Source organism: Hemitrygon akajei, chromosome 17 (assembly GCF_048418815.1).
Source record: "Hemitrygon akajei chromosome 17, sHemAka1.3, whole genome shotgun sequence".
NCBI lineage: Eukaryota > Metazoa > Chordata > Chondrichthyes > Myliobatiformes > Dasyatidae > Hemitrygon > Hemitrygon akajei.
Window position 1 is genome coordinate 11,409,389 of NC_133140.1, and position 20,449 is coordinate 11,429,837.

Consider the following 20,449-nt stretch of genomic DNA (forward strand, 5'->3'; position numbering starts at 1 on the left):
TAGTCATTATGGGAATGAATATTTCAAAATTAAATGTGGTCTTCATTAGCACCAAATAACACCTTCAGATCAACTACTAAAGACATTATATGTTTAAGTGTACATGACCAGTTCTGAACCTCCAGCTTTGCTATCATCACCTTCCTCCCATTGTTCTTCCTCTCATGTCATACGTGCCTGGCCTTTGAACTTAACCTAATGGAAAAGGCAACATTAACTGGTCCCCATTTCCAGGAATGGTAATGTTTTGACACTGAGCCCTGTGGAAAGTTACTGAATCCAATTCTAGGAGATCAATACAAGAATTCAGTTATTTAGACACGGTTTACGGGAGGGGGAGGGAGGGGTGACGCCGGGTGAGTGTGGTGCAGCTCGACTCGGCGGTCCGGTCATGGCGTACTCGCTGACCTCAGGAGTGCTCATTGCATTTGGCGCCATTTTCTTAACAACGGTTGTTGTTGTTGTTGGCCATTTCGTATTGTCCAAAAAAAAGAAACCTAAGGTTACGTTGGAAGATCCCAATGAGAAGTACCCTCTGCCACTAATAGATAAAGAGATTGTGAGCCATGACACTAGGAAGTTTCGCTTTGCTCTTCCTTCAGCGAGTCACATTCTTGGTTTGCCTGTGGGAAAACATGTGTACCTTTCTGCCAGAATTGATGGAATCTTGTTGTGCGACCATATACTCCAGTTACCAGTGATGATGAAAAGGATTATGTTGATCTTGTTGTGAAGATATATTTTAAAGGAGTATGTGTTGCCTTTAAGGCGTTTAGTTTATTATATTTTCGCTTTAGTAATTCGTTGTCTGTGATATATCGCGGCATGTGATGACGTCACACTCGGTTTCGCCGTGTCTTGTGGGTAAATACTGGTTTGGAGAAACGGGAAGGAGGGGGCTTATGTGTGCAAGATCAGCGTGAGAAAAGTTTTCTTTCTACGCACTAGAAACATTAGAGAAGCAACGTCGTAACTTCATGAGATAATCGATATGTTGAATTAAAAATGTTAACGTTGATTCTGTTAAAAGTAATGACGGTTGATAAAGTTTATGTTTTTTGTTATTTAAAGAGTTGCGGATAGTTTGTGTTGAAGTGTATTTAAAGCCAGTCGATGGCGTAGGTAGATTCTGACTATGTTGCACTTTAATGTAATATAGTTGTTGTAGTTTTACTTTTGCAAGTATTTATGATGTAAATGTGATGTCAAGAAGGAAACAAATACTGTATATATTTTGTATTGTTTTATTAACAGTTTTCACCATACGTTAATGTGGAAGAGTGGACAGTAAACGGTTAATCTTACTGGGACCGCCTCAGTGACTGGTTTATGCTTGGTGTTTAGTTCAGAGTTTTTACGCCTGTGCGAGAACACTACAGTGAAAAGGCGGCATTATCAGGTGTTTCAAGTGCTACGATGGCATCACGATCCAGCATCAAGTCGTTGCCATCCAGCGCCAGGGGCAGTGGGGCATCAACAAGTAAGGCTGCCCATGCAAGAGCTAAGGCAGAAGCCGCCAAGGTGCGAGCGTTGTACGCCGAACAAGAAGCAAAATTGAAAAAGGAAGCGGCTGCCAGAGAAGCCGAAAACCAAAAGGAAGCGGCTGCCAGAGAAGCTGAAAACCAGTTGGAAAGGGTAAGGATAGAGTCAGAGTTAGAAGTGCTGACGCTACACCGAGAAGCCGAAGCTGCCAGGGTGGAAGCGGAGATATTAGAAAATGCTGAAGAAATGCATGTTCTGGATGACGTAAAATCTACTTCAGAAAAGACCAGATTGGAACGCACAAGCGACTATGTCCGATCTCAAATGGACTTGAAGATTCGTTCTTCCTCTCCATACTTATATGCTAACATCCCACCTCATGAGGAGTCTCAGAGAGGCCCAATTGCATCACATCCATCCGAGGAAGACAATTTACCCTTGCAACTCCGCAACGAATTCAAGAATGAAAGGACTGATGACAAATACTTCTCGACACCAAACTTACCAGATTTGGTGAGAGGAGAGGCAAAGGCTGAATTCAGAACAGCAAATTCCATAACAAATGTACACCCTCAGTCATATAACCGCCGACATATTCCCCCAGCCCGCATGCCACTTACAGTTGAACCCATGGCACAGTATTTAGCACGATGAGATCTCGTCACTTCAGGACTATATCAGTTTGACGATAAACCTGAAAATTACCGTGCATGGTACTCCTCATTCGCCAACGCTATCCACGGAGTCCAGCTCGGAGCAACCCAAGAGTTGGATCTTATGACGAAATGGCTGGGAAAAGAATCATGTGAACAGGTGAGACGCATACGTTCAGTGTACATCAACAACCCCAAGCTAGCCTTACGCAAAGCATGGGAGGGACTTCGGGAGTGCTATGCGGCCCCTGAAATTATTGAAATGGCACTATTTCAACGTCTGGAAAATTTTCCTAAGGTGTCAGCCAAGGACCACACTAAGTTAAGAGAGCTCAGAGATCTACTCATGGAGATTCAAGGCACCAAAGAAGATGGCTATTTAACTGGTCTATCATACCTAGATACTTCATACGGGATTAGACAAATCGTGGACAAACTTCCATTTGGGCTGCAGGAAAGGTGGGTGTCTGCTGGCTCAGAGTACAAGGAAGAGAACGATGGTCGATTTCCTCCCTTTGAGTATTTCACTAGGTTTGTGTGCAAGGAGGCGAAGAAGCGAAACGACCCTAGCTTCATGAGTCCAGGTAGCAGTACAATTTACACCAAGCCAGTTAAATCCACTTTGAATAATTTCAACATTAATAAACCTGTCTCAGTGAATAAAACTGAAGCCTTTACAACTAACAATGACCCTAGCAAGAATTGTCCATTGCACAACAAACCCCACCCCCTCAAAAAATGCAGAACGTTTAGGAAAAAACCCCTTGAAGAGAGAATGGTCCTTCTCAAGGAGAAAAAAATGTTTTAAATGCTGTTCCTCGACCTCTCACCTTGCTAGAGAGTGTACGATCTCCGTGAAGTGCCCGGAATGTAATAGCACTAATCACGATGGGGCTATGCATCCCGGCCCGTTACTGCAAACCGACAAAGCTCCTTCACCCTCACAACAGGACGGCGGGGAGTGAGAGGCTCACTCCAGGAGAACCGTTGTCAGCTCGAGCTGCACAGAAGTTTGCAGTCAAGCTCAGTCAAGCCGTTCTTGTTCAAAGATCTGCCTCACTAAGGTGTACCCTAAGGGAGCCAAAGACAAGGCCATCAAAGCCTATGTAATTCTGGATGATCAGAGCAATCGCTCACTAGTCAGACCAGAGTTCTTTGACTTGTTCAACATTGAGAGTAATCAGTTCCCATACTACCTTAGAACTTGCTCAGGCAGCGTGGAAACTTATGGAAGGAAGGCAGAAGGCTTCCAGCTCGAGTCCCTGGATGGTAAAGTTGTTACCTGTCTCCCTCCACTCTTAGAGTGCAATGAAATTTTGAATAACCGCACTGAGATCCCGACGCCAGGTGCAGTGCTACACCAGCCACATCTCCACCACATTGCCAAGCACATCCCAGAACTGGATCCAAAAGCAGAAATATTCCTGCTATTAGGAAGAGATGTTCTCCAGGTGCACAAGGTTTGGCAGCAGGTCAATGGACCGCACGACGCCCCCTTTGCGCAACGCCTGGATCTGGGCTGGGTGGTGATAGGAGAGGTGTGCCCTGGCAAAGTACACAAACCGACAGTCAACACACTCAAGACCAATGTGCTAGAGAGTGGCCGCCATTCAATTTTTCAACCCTGCACAAGTTTCATGTGTATTAAGGAAGCACGACAAGGCTTTAACAAATGTAAAGTAACCGACAAGACGCTGGGACAGTCAGCCTTCGCTCAAACTGAGCATGATAATAAACTTGCTCCATCAGCACAAGACGCCATTTTCTTAAAAATAATGGACACCAAGGTCTTCAGAGACAAAGCAAATAATTGGGTCGCCCCACTACCTTTCAGAGAACCACGCCAGTGCTTGCCAAACAACAACGAGCAGGCAGTCAAGCGGTTCACGTCCTTGCAAAAAACCCTGAAAAGGAAACCTGAGATGCAGCAACAATACGTAGCATTTATGGAGAAGATCTTCGCTAATGGACATGCTGAAGTAGCACCGCCACTGAGGGAAGGCGAGGAGTGCTGGTACCTCCCGACGTTTGGGGTTTACCACCCACAAAAGCCCAATCAAATCAGGGTGGTCTTTGACTCCAGTGCTCAGTGCGCTGGTATCTCCCTTAATGACGTGCTCCTCACAGGCCCCGACCTCAACAGTACCCTTCTCGGGGTCCTGCTGCGCTTCCGGAAAGAGACGGTCGCAATCTTAGCGGACATCCAGCAGATGTTCCATTGCCTCTTAGTACAGGAGGACCATCACAATTTCCTCCGTTTCTTATGGCACAAATGTAACTTACCTCGCACTGCGGACGAATTGGCCCAGGCAAAGGACGTCATCTTTAAAGCAACTCGAAGAGCAGCTTTTGCAAGGGAGTTTTCGGCTCTCCAAGCTAATAAACCAATACCAAAGGACAGCCCTTTGAGGAAATTCAACCCAATCCTGAAGAACAATATCATTTGCATTGGAGGCCGGTTAATACACTCCCAACTTCCAGCTGCAGAAAAGAGTCCAATAATCCTGCCCAAAGACAGCCATGTGTCCTTACTGCTCACTCGCCATCACCATGAACAGGTAAGGCATCAGGGCCGTCACCTGACGGAAGGAGCAATAAGGGCAGCGGGACTGTGGATCTTGGGAGGTAAAACACTGATCAATTCAGTACTTCACAAATGTGTAACCTGCAGGAAACTGTGAGGCAAGTTGGAAGCTCAACGTATGGCGGACCTCCCACCAGAACGCCTCAAAGCCTGCCCTCCTTTTACATATGTGGGGCTCGATGTATTTGGTCCCTGGACTATCACTACTAGACGCACCAGAGGAGGACAAGCAGAGAGCAAGCGGTGGGCTATCATGTTCAGCTGCATGAGTTCAAGAGCGGTACACATTGAGGTAATCAAATCTTTGGATACATCCAGCTGCATTAACGCTCTCAGGCGCTTCTTTGCGCTAAGAGGCCCTGCAAAACAGTTAAGGTCTGATTGCGGCGCAAACTTTGTTGGAGCGTCTAAGGAGCTGGGGATGGACAAAATGGTGCAAAGGTACCTCAGTCAGCAGGGATGCAACTGGGAGTTTAACACACCACACGCCTCTCACATGGGAGGCGCATGGGAGCGGATGATTGGTATCGCCAGAAGAATTCTTCATTCAATGTTTCTGCAGCAACGCACCCGACTGACCCACAGGGTACTGTGCACACTAATGGCAGAGGTCACAGCCATTATAAATGCACAACCACTCCTACCTGTGTCTTCCGACCCGGAAAGCCCCTTCATACTCTCGCCATCAATGCTCCTTACGCAGAAGGCAGGAGCTCCCCCTCCACCTGGGGACTTCTCTGATAAGGATTTGTACAAAAAGCAATGGAGACAGGTCCAGGCTTTGGCAAATCGGCTCTGGTCTCATTGGAGACATGAATATCTACCTTTGTTGCAACACAGACAAAAGTGGACAGAATCCTGCAGGAATCTTCAAGTTGGAGATTTAGTCCTGCTCAGGGACAAGCAAATCGCCCGCAACTGCTAGCCAATGGCCAGAAACACTGCCACATTCCCTAGTAGGGATGGACATGTCAGGAAGGTTGAGTTGAAAACTTCTGACCAAGGTGATGTGAAACTTTACCAAAGGCCAGTTGCAGAAGTCATTCTACTTCTATCAAATGACTGATTTAGAGACTGAAGTTTTGTATTATGTTCATTGTGACCTTACGAAGGTCAGGCAGGGAGTGTGTTGCCTTTAAGGCATTTGTTTAGTTTATTATATTTTCATTTTAGTAATTCGTTTGTTATCGTTTTCTAGTTAAAGTTAAGGTTGTTTAAAGTAAATTCATTGTCTGTGATATATCACGGCATGCGATGACATCACACCCGGTTTTGCCGCGTCTTGTGGGAAAATACCGGTTTGGAGAAACGGGAAGGAGGGGGCTTATGTGTGCAGGATCAGCGTGAGAAAAGTTTTCTTTCTACGCACTAGAAACATTAGAGAAGCAACGCCGTAATTTCATGAGATAATCGATATGTTGATTTAAAAATGTTAACGTTGATTCTGTTAAAAGTAATGACGGTTGATAAAGTTTATGTTTTTTGTTATTTAAAGAGTTGCGGATAGTTTGTGTTGAAGTGTATTTAAAGCCAGTCGATGGCGTAGGTAGATTCTGACTGTATGTTGCACTTTAATGTAATATAGTTGTTGTAGTTTTACTTTTGCAAGTATTTATGATGTAAATGTGATGTCAAGAAGGAAACAAATACTGTATATAATTTGTATTGTTTTATTAACAGTTTTCACCATATGTTAATGTGGAAGAGTGAACAGTAAATGGTTAATCTTACTGGGACTGCCTCATTGACTGGTTTATGCTTGGTGTTTAGTTCAGAGTTCTTTTACACCTGTGCGAGAACACTACAGAGTACATCCTAAATTCCCTGAGGGTGGAAAAATGACTCAGTACCTGGAAGATCTGAAGACTGGGGACACTATCAATTTCAGAGGCCCAGGTGGATTACTCATTTATAATGAAAAAGGCAAGTTTGGCATCCAACCTGACAAGAAATCACCCCCTGAGGACAAGTTTGCAAGAAAACTTGGCATGATTGCAGGTGGATCTGGTATTACTCCAATGCTGCAGTTAATACGTGCTATCATGAAGGATCGTGAAGACCCAACTGTGTGCTACTTGCTCTTTGCAAATCAAACCAAAAAAGACATTCTGCTACGTGATGATTTGGAGGAACTTAAAGCTCTGTATCCAGATCGCTTTAGGCTGTGGTATACTGTAGATAAAGCTCCTGAAGGCTGGGATTATAGTGAAGGTTTTGTGAGTTCTGATATGATTAAAGAACACCTTCCAGAACCTGCTGATGACGTATTGATTCTCATGTGTGGCCCACCTCCCATGATTCAATTTGCATGCAACCCCAACTTGGACAAACTTGGATATTCACAAGGAATGCGTTTTACATACTAGGTGCCAACATTCACATTTTGTTTGATAAAGGGGAAGGTAAAAATGGAAATTGCACTCAGCCTGTGTGGCATTTGTCAAACAGCAATTAAACATGAGCTTTTTTTTAAAATGCAGGTTACATGAAATGCTAATATTCATGGCAATGTATTTCTACATGTTCAGCTACAAAACATGTTGTGATTTGTTAATCTGTTTGAAAGACAGAATTGAGCATATTTAATATGCAAGTCAGTGTTTGAACTTGTTCTCATTGTACTGAAATTTTTTTTGAATGTATAACAAACACTCAGTAAAAATCTGTCCCAGTCTTTAAAAAGAAATATCAGGACAGTGGCACGTGGGTAGATGCATTACGTTCTTGAAATTGGTTTTGTTAAATTTATACTTATTGGTGCACTACCATTACTGTTAAAGCCAAAGAATGTATGTGCTTCACCACCCAATGTTAATGACCTATTATGTTTAAGGTATGCAATGAAACTTCAATCATTTTATTTTTCTCTTCATGCGAATTTTTTGGGTCTGGTAGTTCAAAGGAATGAAAGCCTCCTGGTTTAAGATTGAGCAAAAGGGCTCTGGCCTCTAACATTGAGCACAACCAGTTTGCTCAAAAATGATCTTGGAAAACCAAAGATTAAGGGGATACTGTTTATGTTTAATATGGAAATTTAGCAGAGATTATAATGTAAGCACTAAACTGAATATTGTTGGCAATGCTGAATGGCTGTGGTACAATAGTGGCAAATGGTTTAATATTTAATCTTTGCATTTAGCAGGCTTGGCATTAGGTCTTTAATATTTCATGGTTTTGCTGCCTAATGTCTGTTCAACCAGTACTTTCACTGACCACATAGTACTCCATTTAGAATACATGTGCCTTAAGTGACTGTCTTGTTATTTACTTGAATTTTGGTCTATTATTCGAAAGTCCACAGTTTTGATCTGATCTAGTTTACACCAGTTTTTAAATGTGTAACTATAAACTTGGTTGTCTGTTCTAACTGAAAGCAGCAGAGTCTGTTTAAAATGAAATTTGCTTACAAATTGTATTTTAAACTGTATCCACAAGATTACCTGAACAATTTAAAGTACTAGCAAGACAAGCTATACATCAGTCATTATTGAAGTCTATGAATAAGTGAAAATTAGAACAAGTGAAAATTTGTTCTAAAGATTCTTGCAGTTAATTGTGCTGATCACCGATTTTGATTTTGAAATGTGTGATATTAAATAAAGTTCTTACATTGAAATGTAAAAAAAAGAATTCAGTTATTTGCTGCAAGTCATAAGTAACAATAGCCATCGATGTTAACGGAGTTAAAGGCCTGAATGCTCTTTAGACCCACACCCATCCAAGGGATGACAGCTTGGGAAGAAACAAATTCAATGCCCTATTAGTCAGGATCAATGCCTTCATGAGTGGAAATAAGATTAGCATTCTAGTAGTTTTGTGAGCTGCCTGCAAAACATCACCAGTGCCATCTTGCCAACTCCCAGTACCCATGTGTGAGGGAATTTAAAGGGTTAATGATATTCGTTTCCACGGATGCTGCCTGACCTGCTGAGTTCCTCCAGCGTGTTGTGCGTAATGATAATGTGCAACTGCTGAATGTTCTAGTAGAATTCGGGAACTGAAATGTCGATAAGATAAAAGGGAATGTGGAAAACCAAGCATTATTAAAATATTCCAGCAAGATGCTGGGGTAATTGCTAACCACCTTCCCCCAGCTGCAAGGCTTGTTGTGGGAAGCTACTTTTATCCAGTCTCACAAATGCTTAGATTGTTACATCTGATTATCTATCAGACTTGAAGTCTGTCTGAAAAGGGAGTGTTATGGACTGTATAATTGAGAATCGCTGCTCTCTGAGAGGTGATTCTCACATGGCCACGGAAATAAAAGACAATCAAATATCTGGGTCTGAGTGTTGTTTTGAATTCCCGACAATATCAATATTTGAGTCCGAATGTTATTTGATTTGCCCTGACAATATTGGCGATAAGGATGGGATCCCTTTAAATGGGATATAGCAAACCCCTGACCGAGAAATTGGCCCCTTGGAAGGGAAAGAGTTCGCCTGTGAGATTGACCTGAAAGACGGGATTTAGGACCTGGACTGTGCCAGCCAAGGCTGCCCTGAGAGATGGGATTCACGACCGGGAACCAGGTCTGTGTCAGACAAGGTTGCCCTGAAAGACGGGATTCAGGGCCGGGGACCGGGACTGTATCAGACAAGGTTGTCCCTTACCAGCTGGTGTTCGGGTAAGAACAAGATGGAAACTGGGAGAAGAGACAGGGAACCTTGACATTTAAAATTGCATTAAAAGAAAACTGATCCTTTTTGGGACTCAGATGTTCGCTATCATAATCAGCTGATTATACAAGGGGATAACTGGTACGTGGGAATATATTAACATCCGTTAAGTAAGATTTAAGTCTGAAAAAGATGGATAACCATCTGGGTAGGTTGGCAGCCCTGTCTCAAGGTAAACCGATGAGAACAGCGCCTCACGAGCAACGCCTGAGTGATCCTAAAACGAAAATACCAGTGAACAACACCACAATGAAGAAAACTGAAACGTGCAGGAAGACAAAGAAATTGCTGTGTGACCTGCTGATTCCCCGGATCTCCCACTGATAAGGTTTGATTGGGAAAGCGGGGAACAACAGGTACTCTATCACACTTTCTAGTGATTTGAATGGTTGGAGTCAAGGGGATCAGCCTGGTGGAGTTTCTTTTGACCTGGTAGAAATAAAATATTGGAAGGAGATGACTGATTCAGGTAGCGGTGAGATGTTAAAGGGTTAAAGGATTCATTTGTCCTGCAGACATGTAAGAAATTAGACGCTAAGCTAAACCAGGGGCTTCCTTGTCAATCTAATTATACTCTGTTCTCTGAAAATGTTGAACTAAGGCTAAAGATAAGAAACTACAGTTGAAAAATAAGGAACTATCTAATCACACCCATTGTTCTCGGGGACTAACCCTTCCTTCTGCCTTTAGGTGATTAAGTGGTCTTAGTCTCGTACTATCACTGTTGCTAGGCATGTGACTGTGGGGGTAGCTAAAAATGGTATCTTACATTTGTGACTGACTGTGGTGTAAAACCCTATAAAAGGGAGGACCGTTCCCTTATTCAGAGAGCATCGCTTGACAGGGCTCCACAAGCACAGCGAAGTTTGTTAAGTGATCCTCCAAAAGCTTGTACTCGCCTGAATAAAGAACTGTGATCATTCACAGAAGCCGGCGTATTGTGTTTGCATCAAGTGCATAAGGATCTCATAAAAACGAAAACGACAACTGGCGAGGCCAACACATATGGAGCTCCTAGGTAGACTGAATAAGTGATTGGCTGTGTGACGGTGATGTGAGACGGATGGGCCCACAAGGTAAGCTTTACCTTGATCTCTCTCATTAACCTATCACTCAGTCAACCCCTTGTCCCCAAGGTCTCTGTATTGACGGAACCCCTGAGATAACTTATGCACTTGTACGCCGACGGGTTCGTCTCAGGGAGTTCGGAAGTTAGAGTGTTCAGAACAGTGAGTTTTCGGATCTTAGAGTCTTCCGGTAGTGGGGTTCGAGGGCCTGGAACAAAGTGCATAAGATAAAGGATAAATACAGTGTCTGTCTCAACCACCCTGCCTTAGACCGGTTGTAAAGAGGGGAAATCCCCCACGCGAAGGTCAGCACCCTGAAGGGGGTGTGAAGAGCAAAGACACTGGACTAGTATATAGAGATAAGTTAAGAAGTTGTGACTCTAAGAAGGGACAGACGTTGGATAAGTCGGGTGTCGAAACCCCTCTGTGTTGGTTATGTCGGGAAAATCCCAAAGATGAGGAACAGTTCAGACGTCTCTCGGCATGTCTAAATAAAAAATTGGGAAATGAAATTTGGCCAATAGGAGGAATTTAGGACATAGATAAATGCATAAAAGCAGAAGAGGCAATTGGTAAACATTATGTGGGGACTAAATGGAAAACTTTAATATCCACGTGGAGGAAGACTGCTGAGGAAATAACGAATAAATCTAAACAGGACAGCTGGGAGGATAACATGTGTCGGAGAGGGATTAATTCATGTGATCATGAGGGAAACCCTAAGACATGGGAGTTGTTGAAGCAGCAGTGTGAGGATTATGATGTCAATAAAGAAAAATAGGAAAGGTTGAGAAAAGAGAGACAATGGGTTGAAATGCCAATCCGCATTATCATACGGGAATAAAATGGAGGTACCTCCTGACATGTCTGGCCTGCCGATACTATATGCCCAAAATCTCCTCAAAGCCACCCTCCTCCCCAAGCAATTGGCCATAATCAAATGTGCTGCCCATGTAATGGACAACACGGACGTCAGTAGTGGCAGAGATGATCAAGCTGCAAAAGACACTGCAACGGCTCGCAATTCTATTGTGTCTTTACGAACCGGCTGGCACTAAATCGTTCACCTGCCTCGTAAACAACAGGCATACCAGACTGCGCAGCGCTTACAGGGGGACACCCCGACTCAGAAAAACAAATATGGAAGACACATGGGTGTTCGCACTCTGCGTCAAAAGGCCTCTGGATCACTCCAGTTGGCTAAGTGTGTATACCTGATGCTTTGCTACCAATGCTTATTGACTGCCTTCATACTGATACCCACCTCAGCAAGGAGGGAATGAATAATATCATGTAACGTATCTGGTAACACCCCCGACTGGCTGAGGCAGCTCAAATCCGTGTCAGATCATGCCTAACATGCCAGCAAAATAATTCTGGTCAAGGAGTGCGGTGTGTAACAGGGAAAACACCCTTGCCAAGTGATCCATTTGAGTGTATTCAGCTTGATTTTATTGAATTGCTGTGTGTACACTGCAATAAGTATTGTCTTGTTATTACTGATGTATTTAGCAGATGGATCGAAGCCTTTGCAACCACTAATAATAAAGCCTCAACGGTGGTAAAGTTACTACTGAGAAATCATACCAAGGTTTGGAGTGCTCGACAGATTAGGTCAGACAATAGCCCCCACTTTGTAGGGAAGAGCTATGTGAGGTGCTGCATATCCAGCAGCAATTCCATTGTGCTTACCATCCTCAGGCGGCAGGAATAGTGGAAAGGGCGAACGGGATCCTTAAGACCAAATTAACTAAGTTAATGTCTGAAACAGGCCTCAACTGGTTGAAAGCCTTGCCTTTAGCCCTGTATCATGAGAATTACCCCACACTCAACCACTGGACTGTCGGCCGCAGAAATAATTTATGGCCGAGCCAGTAGGACCCCTTGGGACGCCGACACAGACCCACATGCCCAAGTAGACTTAAATATTATGGGAGAGGAAATGCAAAGATACTTTCAGCAGCTAACCTCGTCTCTAAAGTTTCTCCATTCACAGGTGAAGAACGCCTTTGGACCACCACAAGCGACAGATCAAGATTCAGACGACCAGTATGAACCCCCCAGACTGCAAACGGGAGACCTCGTGCTGATCAAGAAATGGGATCGCCCCAAGCTCAGACCCAGTTGGAAAGGGCCATTCCAGGTACTCCTTCAGACACCAACTGCAGTCAAAGTTCAAGGACAGAGTCGCTGGATCCATCTGAGTGACTGTAAACGATGGGCTCCACTTAAAGCTTAAAGACTACTCTTGCAATCTACGGTATTGTGGCCGCCTTTGTGGTATTAGGCCTGGAGGACTATTTGTTTTATAAAACTCATACATTTGTATGGTAATCAAACTGTGTGTTACCCACTTGCCCAGTCAGTAAAGGCGTTATTTGTGGCCACCCCTGGGTGGCAGCCACATCCTTTGTATACCGCATATTTCAAATGCCCCTTGTGAGGGTCTAACAGGGAGGTTTAGGAGAGGAACGACAGGATGGTGCGTAGAGCTGATAAATTCAGATCAGTCTCAGTCCCTTAACTCTACAGGAATGCAAGGAGGAAGTGGTACTATTTGATCTGATCCAAGGAGCTACCCTTTCTGTTTCACAGGAAAGGGTTGGGGTGCACATATGCATTGGTCCCCACAAATTCCTCTTGCATCCAGAAACAATGTGCTGTAGACACTGCCAAATACACAATGGGCTGTTCGCCTGTCCCTTCGACGAAGAAAGATGCTTGAATGTTACTGCTGCAGTACAATTCACGTGTGGATATTGCAACGGAATGCATGTTAGTTCCAATTCCCTTTAACTCTTACCAAACCAAGGGGTTTGGATCAGGTGATAATTCCAGCCTCATCAGGAATTGGTATTTGAAGCAATTTGCGAGTTCCAACCACAAGGCAGTCAAGTGCTACAGAGTGAAGAAAGGATTTGAGTTTCTCCTTAATGGACCTTTACCACAGAAACCCCAATTCTCCCCGTCCTATTCGCTGTAGGGACAATAGGACCACTGCCCACAGAAAGCACATACCCGTTGCAGAATAGTTACCTAAGCCGTTAGTGAGGAATTTTGTGCGGATTGGAAGGACCCAGTAACTCCGGGATCTTTCCTTGGCTACGGGTTCCTGGGGGCTCTGACCCTCAGAGGATTGGCGGGGGTAGTAGCAGCGAAGATTTGTGGGTTAACTATCCTGGGAAACAGTACAGTGAGGGGACTAGAAGCTGTTAATCAGGAATTGGCAGAGTTAAGGCTCTATGCACAACAGACTAGATATGCAGTAGACTATTAATTGGCCCAATAGGGGGAGGTGTCCACTATAGTAGGAGGTAAATGTATCACCCATGTTACAGACAAATCATACAACATAACCCACGCCATCCAGTCTATTAAGAAACAACTGGATGATTTCAGGTAGGGTCCTGAGGAAGGAGATGGCTGGCTAGGGTGGCTACTGGGAGGATCCTGGGGATCCTATCTACTGCATGGGCTAGTTATTCTTGTCGCTATAATCATTGTATATGTTGTGTATTAATAACTTGCTTAAATATTGGCTGTAAGATTCTTATGAATAAGCTGGCAGCACCCTTCTCAGCCCCCATTTAGTTGGTTATCATGGAATGAGATGTTCAAGGGTTAAAGGATTAATTTGTCCTGCAGACATGTAAGACATTAGATGTTAAACTACGCCATGGACTTCCTTGTCAATCTAATTATACTCTGTTCTCTGAAATGCTGAACTAAGGCTAAAGATAAGAAACTACAGTTGAAAGATAAGGAACTATCTAATCACACCCATTGTTCTCGGGGACTAACCCTTTCTTCTGCCTTTAGATGATTAAGTGGTCTTAGTCTCGTACTATCACTGTTGCTAGGCATGTGACTGTGGGGGTAGCTAAAAAATGGTATCTTACATATGTGACTGACTGTGGTGTAAAACCCTATAAAAGGGAGGACCGTTCCCTTATTCAGAGAGCATCGCTTGACAGGGCTCCACAAGCACAGCGAAGTTTGTTAAGTGATCCTCCAAAAGCTTGTACTCGCCTGAATAAAGAACTGTGATCATTCACAGAAGTCGGCGTATTGTGTTTGCATCAAGTGCATAAGGATCTCATAAAAACGAAAACGACAACTGGCGAGGCCAACACATATGGAGCTCCTAGGTAGACTGAATAAGTGATTGGCTGTGTGACGGTGATGTGAGACAGATGGGCCCACAAGGTAAGCTTTACCTTGATCTCTCTCATTAACCTATCATTCAGTCAACCCCTTGTCCCCAAGGCCTCTGTATTGACGGAACCCCTGAGATAACTTATGCACTTGTACGCCGACGGGTTCGTCTCAGGGAGTTCGGAAGTTAGAGTGTTCAGAACAGTGAGTTTTCGGATCTTAGAGTCTTCCGGTAGTGGGGTTCGAGGGCCTGGAACAAAGTGCATAAGATAAAGGATAAATACAGTGTCTGTCTCAACCACCCTGCCTTAGACCGGTTGTAAAGAGGGGAAATCCCCCACGCGAAGGTCAGCACCCTGAAGTGGGTGTGAAGAGCAAAGACACTGGACTAGTATATAGAGATAAGTTAAGAAGTTGTGACTCTAAGAAGGGACAGACGTTGGATAAGTCGGGTGTCGGAACCCCTCTGTGTTGGTTATGTCGGGAAAATCCCAAAGATGAGGAACAGTTCAGACGTCTCTCGGCATGTCTAAATAAAAAATTGGGAAATGAAATTTGGCCAATAGGAGGAATTTAGGACATAGATAAATGCATAAAAGCAGAAGAGGCTTTTGTTTGTATCAAGTGCATAAAGATCTCATAAAAACCTTCTCTGTACTCCCTCTATGGCAAGAATGTCTTTCCTCAGATTAGGGGACCAAAACTGCACACAATATTCTAGGTGCAATCTCACCAAGGCCTTGTACAACTGCAGTAGAACCTCCCTGCTCCTGTACTCAAATCCTTTTGCTATGAATGCCAACATACCATTTGCCTTTTTCACCGCCTGCTGTACCTGCATGCCCACCTTCAATGACTGGTGTGAGGGGTAAGTTTTTTTTCCAGAGTGGTCGATGCCTGGAATGCGCTGCCTGGTATGGTGGCAGAGGCTTTTAAGAGATGTTTAGAAAGGGTCATGGATGTAAGAAAGATGGAGGGATTAGTGTTTGGGTGTTTTTGATTTGCTTTTTAGCTGGTTCAGCACAATATTGTGGGCCGAATGGCCTGGTCCTGTGTTGTACTATGTTCTATATCCTGCTGCAGAACTTGGACAACCTTCTTTAAAATACAACACCACCAACCTATGTGTCATCAGCAAACTTAGATGTGTACGTTCACGTCTAAGTGGTTAATACATATTAGAAACAGTGAAGATCCCAGCACTAATCCCTGTGGCACACCACTGATCACAGACTTCCAATGAGAAAAGTACCCTTCCACCACGACTCTCAGTCCTATCACCAAGCCAATCTTGAACCCAATTAGCCAACTAGTTTTGGATTCCAGATGCTTTAATCTTCTGGCCCACCTGCCATGTGGGACCTTGTCAAATGTTGCAAAAAAAAGTCTGAATGCACATCTCCCAGTTCACCTTCATAACTCACCTTTATTACATCCTCAAAATATCAATCAAATTAGTGAGACCTGATTTCCCCCTCACTAAACTATTGAAAAAATGAACTACATTAGCGACTCTCCTTGCGTTGCTTGCCGCATACGTATGTGAATTTTGTAATTTTAGTGTGTACCCCTTTAGGAATTAAACTATGTGACCAACTGATTTCTGTTGTTTACAAACATTTCAGTGTTAGAATGGGCAGGATTAGTTTACTTGCCAGCACATAGTGAAAATGCTGCTGTAAGTTCTTTTGTTTAATAAAACAATTTGTTGGTTTAAATTACTGGCGAAAACGACCAATTTGTTGGTTTAAAATCTGGTATCTTACTGAGAGAATGAGATAAAGAAAATGAGTCAGTGCCCAACAATAGCCATTTCCAAGACTAATTTCACTCTGCAGTGCTTTCATTCTGTTCTGCTCTGCTCTGCACACAAGAGACATGCCTGTGATATCTCATACCAAACAGTGCCCAATCTAATTTCAGAAGTGACATGAAATGAATTAGGAAAGACCATTACTTCTTGTAAATACACTTTCAATTGTGCAGTCTTGAAATCAACTGCATTCTAGCGTTGTATGTATTAAAAATTAAACCTCACTCATAGTTTCCAAGCAAGGATTTCACAAAACTAAAGTAACTAACTCAGCTAGATTACAAGAAACATCTCTAAATCACTACAAGCAACTGGTAACAACATAAATATGTCCCAAACAGAATACAGATTCAAATAATGCAGCAGTTTTCTTTCATTCTTTCATTTTCACCCAGAGAGTGGTGGACATGTGGAATGTTCTGCCCCAGAAGGCAGTGGAGGCCAAGTCTCTGGATGCATTCAAGAGAGAGTTAGATAGAGCTCTTATAGATAGCGGGGTCAAGGGATGTGGGGAGAGGGCAGGAACGGGGTACTGATTGTGTATGATCAGCAATGATCACAGAGAATGGCGGTGCTGGCTAGAAGGGCCGAATGGCCTACTCCTGCACCTACTGTCTATTGTCTATAAATAAGATAAACATGAACGATGGCGAATTGGAGGATGCTGAAACTTCTTTTGCCAGTTTTCTTTACTTCTGTGTGGACTGCAGTCTAAAGTGTTAGGCCAAAATCTAAATCCCAATGTCAGCAGGCTGTTTCAATGCCAAACACATCATCTCAATGTTCACAAACATGCTATTTCCAGTCGCAGGATATAAATTAAAACAGGAAATATTGATACTAATTTACTTCAGAAGCCAAGATCTCTAGAGCCAGTCATCTGAACTGTATTGTGACTCAATTTGTCATCTATTTTGTACACAGCATGGTTGTTTCTAGGTTTGATTTTGTAGAATTTGGAGATGTAATATTGTGAGTGCTGATTTTTCAATATTGCAGACAATTAGAACTTGGTTTGTGAAGAATAAGTTTACAGCAGGCCCATCCCATACTCTACCTGATCCTGGGTTGCTTATTAATGCCACTGAACAGAAACACAGAGACAGCATTTCAGTTACCAAGCAGGGAACTTTCACCCAGGAACATTTCAGGAAGAAGTACCAAATAAAGACATTAACTACTTAAACCATTAAAATGGAAGGAAAACTTACTGAAAAGTGTAGAACTTTCTGAGTTTGACAGCATGGAGGCCACTGGCTATTGTACAGACCTAAATAATTTTCTCCTTCGTCTAAATTCTGCCTCCTTTTGATAATATGACCAAGGTAACTAACCATCAGGTACATTATCACTGTTATAGACCCCATCTTTGAGAATGCAATTGTTAAATAGCTGCCTGTTAACAAAGCAGATTGCTTTTCTGTGACCAACTTTCATCTAAGGTAACTCCAACAACACCTAAGATATCTGCACTCCTTCAGTTCTATGCACAGGCCCTTATCTGTGCTAATCATGATGCCTTTGATCATGATTTAACCTAAGATTGTACCCATAGTTAGCTGTATCACCACTGGCAACCTTGGCTTAAGCTCTCTTAATTTCTTCATCTCTATTTCAGTTCCAAAGTTATGCAGCAAAATGTTCTAAGGCTCTTCAATGAAACATTATAAAGCAAAATTTGCCACTGTGCGTCACTTAGCACGATGCTATTACAGATTGGAGTGTCAAGAGCATTTGTTCAATGCCGGCATCCTCGTAAGGAGTTTGTACTCTGTCTGCACTGACTGTGGGATGGGTGGGTTTCCTCTGGCTGTTTCTGTTGCAAAGTCCAAAGATGTATTGGGTACTTGCGTAATTGATCATTGTAAGTTATCATATGATTAGGCTAGGCTGAAATCAGAGGTTGCTGGGCGTGGTGCAGCTTGAGGGGCTGGAAGGCCCTGCAAACCGTTTCTAAATCAATAAACAAAGAAATGTTAGAGCTAATAATGCAATACTGGTAGATTTTCAGGAACACAAAGGAGGGCAAGGAGCACAGTGCCACACTAGAGGTGCTATTTGGATGCAAAATGGTGTAGCTGATTGAATCTCAGTGATCTTTATGAAAGGCAATTCAGTTATCTTTGTGCACTTCTCTTTCCTGGAGCCCTGCAATCTTTCTCCTCCAATTATTTATCAAGCTGATGGTTACTATTGAATCTTCAAATTTCTGTGAGGCATTGTATTCTGAACCATATGGTATGGTATTGATGTGGATAGAGAATTGGTTGGCAGACAGGAAGCACAGAGTGGGAGTAAACGGGACCTTTTCAGAATGGCAGGCAGTGACTAGTGGGGTACCGCAAGGCTCAGTGCTGGGAACCCAGTTGTTTACAATATATATTAATGATTTAGATGAGGGAATTAAATGCAGCATCTCCAAGTTTGCAGATGACATGAAGCTGGGCGGCAATGTTAGCTGTGAGGAGGATGCTAAGAGGATGCAGGGTGACTTGGATAGGCTAGGTGAGTGGGCAAATTCATGGCAGATGCAATTTAATGTGGATAAATGTGAGGTTATCCACTTTGGTTGCAAGAACAGGAAAACAGATTATTATCTGAACGGTGGCCAATTAGGAAAAGGGGAGATGCAACGAGACCTGGGTGTCATTGTACACCAGTCATTGAAAGTGGGCATGCAGGTACAGCAGGCAGTGAAAAAGGCAAATGGTATGTTGGCATTCATAGCAAAAGGATTTGAGTACAGGAGCAGGGAGGTTCTACTGCAGTTTTACAAGGCCTTGGTGAGACCGCACCTAGAATATTGTGTGCAGTTTTGGTCCCCTAATCTGAGGAAAGACATTCTTGCCATAGAGGGAGTACAGAGAAGGTTCACCAGATTGATTCCTGGGATGGCAGGACTTTCATATGAAGAAAGACTGGATCGACTAGGCTTATACTCACTGGAATTTAGAAGATTGGGGGGGATCTTATTGAAACGTATAAAATTCTAAAGGGATTGGACAGGCTAGATGCAGGAAGATTGTTTCTGATGTTGGGGAAGTCCAGAATGAGGGGGTCACAGTTTAAGGATAAAGGGGAAGCCTTTTAGGACCGAGATGAGGAAAAACTTCTTCACACAGAGAGTGGTGAATCTGTGGAATTCTCTGCCACAGGAAACAGTTGAGGCTGGTTCATTGGCTATATTTAAGAGGAAGTTAGATATGGCCATTGTGGCTAAAGGGATCAGGGGGTATGGAGAGAAAGCAGGTACAGGGTTCTGAGTTGGATGATCAGCCATGATCATACTGAATGGCGGTGCAGGCTCGAAGGGCCGAATGTCCTACTCCTGCACCTATTTTCAATGTTTCTATGTTTCTATATCCAACTACTGTGTGCTTCATGGTGATCAATCAGTTAATCACAAGAAACTTCAGTGATGGGCAAGGTATTTTCTCCAAAATGGCCACAATATTACAACATCAGCCATTTTAACTGTACAAAATTACCTCATGTAACTTACATAAAAATGGTTTTGCAAATGCTAGTCATTTTAACTGTATAAAATTCCAACATGGAACCTGGACCAATTCAATTGCAAGAGCTGTCATGTTTGTGAGATGGGCACCATTATACAGTCAATGAGAAGTTGCTCTCGCTTTTCCATAATGCAGTGCAGTTGAGAAAGGTCCCACCACCAGAACTTCTGGAACTGCTGCATTCTAGGAGCCAAGCGTCATCTTGCTCTGTAGCCCAGACGTGGGGCAGAGAAAAGGACAACCTATTGGCTCTGCTAAATGTTTATCTCAAACTACAGGTGACCCCTCACATTACTGCTGTTTGGGTCATGGAAATTCACCCTCACAGAAGTCATAAACCACTAACTACAGATTTCATTTATGGAATAAAATTCACTCTCACAGTGAAAGAGAAGTAAATAAATACATTTCTTTCAGCCTCTGTCTCTGGTGAGCCTGTAAACACACAGCCCTCTTATATATATTCATACCATTTTATAATTACTTGATAAAACAACA

The 20,449-nt window shown here is 43.2% G+C and overlaps 1 protein-coding gene and 1 pseudogene across 4 annotated transcripts in view; one reads left to right on the plus strand and one right to left on the minus strand.

Annotated features, from left to right (window-relative positions):
* Positions 1-20,449, minus strand: part of st3gal2 (ST3 beta-galactoside alpha-2,3-sialyltransferase 2) — a 288,593-nt gene that overhangs the window by 75,016 nt on the left and 193,128 nt on the right. The gene's annotated exons all lie outside the window — the stretch shown is intronic.
* LOC140740494 (NADH-cytochrome b5 reductase 1-like) lies at positions 385-7,157 on the plus strand (annotated as a pseudogene).